The sequence below is a fragment of the Octodon degus genome, unplaced genomic scaffold, assembly GCF_000260255.1.
Source record: "Octodon degus isolate 3935 unplaced genomic scaffold, OctDeg1.0 scaffold00080, whole genome shotgun sequence".
Taxonomy (NCBI): domain Eukaryota; kingdom Metazoa; phylum Chordata; class Mammalia; order Rodentia; family Octodontidae; genus Octodon; species Octodon degus.
The window spans coordinates 3306445-3308044 of NW_004524656.1; the positions used below are offsets into that span (position 1 = coordinate 3306445).

Below are 1600 nucleotides of genomic sequence, written 5' to 3' on the forward strand. Positions count from 1 at the left end.
GGGGTCCTCATGCAGTCCATTTGTGTCCCCTCCATCTGTAGAACTTCTGAAGTGATCCAGATTTTCTGGCTGGTTTAACATCCTTATGGAGGGTTAAAATCTCAAATTCAAACTGTCAAAGCTACTTAAGGTCTAACAAAGCCTCAGTGGTTTAGCAATGCAAGCAGGTTCCTTTCCAGGGTGAGACAACCAAGCACCACAAACACTAGATTTTGCAAATTCTTCTTTTTCTGCAGATGTCAGGAAATCTTAATATAATCTTAGAAAGTAAGTAAGTGTATAAAATAATAAAGGAAATGCACATTATTGGTAATGCCTTCTGCTTTAATTCATATCAGCTGTGGAAACCCAAAACGGTGGTTCCTGGTGGGAAAGTCACCAGTGTAACCTGTAGGGACTATGCTGGAAGAAACTGTCAAAACACAGGTCTCTCTCTTACCTCTTCACATTGCCTTTCAATAAAAATCTAGAAAATTTTCTTGAATCTCTGAGCCTCAGTTTCATCATATATAAGAAGAGTAAAGCAGCCTCTTTTTTTTTTTTTTTTTTTTCCATTATTGGAAACTAAACCCAAGCCTTCACACCAAGCTACATCCCTAACCCTTCTCATTTTATTTTGAGACAGGCCCTTACTAAGTCACTAAACTGCCTACCCTGGGCTCAAACTGGCAGTATTCTTGCCTCAACTTTGCAGATTGTGAGAATGCCCGGTGGACAGAAGTAAGGAAATGGTGGTGAAGTCGCGAGTTACTCAGGAGGAAATTAAGAAAGAGCCAGAGAAGCCAATAGACTGCGAGAAGACAGGTCCGCTGCTGCTCCGGGTCTTCACCACCACCAACAGTCAGCACCGCCTTATGGACGAATTCTCCTGCGGCAACATCCTGTCCAGCAAGCTGCAGATCTACACCTGGACGGATGCAAACCTTGAAAGAACTAACTAGCCTGGTAGAAGAAGTTTACCCAGCAGCTAGAAATAAGGGCACACACTTCAATTACACAATTGTTGTCATGGATCTTAAAAGACCTGGCTTTCCAGTTAAGGAGATTGGCAGCATCATGTCTGACAGAAAGGGGACGGATGATTCCATGACTCTGCAGTCACAGAAGTTCCAAATAGGTGAGTACTTGGACATAACGACTACGCTCCGAATTGGGCACCACCTCTTTCAGGGCATATGAGACCATATTAAATGTAATCTACTTTCTCTCAAATTTATTTTTCACCCAACTATGTGAAATAAACTTACATATTTTTTTCCTTTCTTAAAAAATACAACTTTCCAGATTGTGGGGAGTTACAGACATGTGCCACTACCTCTGGTCAGAAGGCAGTCTATTTTCTACCCAGTTATCTAACAGTAGAAACTTATCAATATACTATCTAAATAGTATAAGAGTAAATTGAGGAAAACACCAAGATAGCAATAAGGATTGTGACAGTTTTATAGATCAATTTTCCTCTCCTTTACTTTCCAAGAGTTTTGAACATGATAACATTAATTCACATAAAGAAAAATTAATTTGTTGTAAAATTTAACATAAAGTTCCTTGATATTGATGAATACCATCAGAGGCAAGTCACAGTCGATTCTTAATTACT

General features: G+C 39.6%; 1 pseudogene; it reads left to right on the forward strand.

Moving 5' to 3' along the window:
• LOC101577603 overlaps positions 1-1190 on the forward strand; it is a 19729-nt pseudogene extending 18539 nt beyond the window's left edge.
• The last annotated feature ends 410 nt before the right edge of the window (positions 1191-1600 follow it).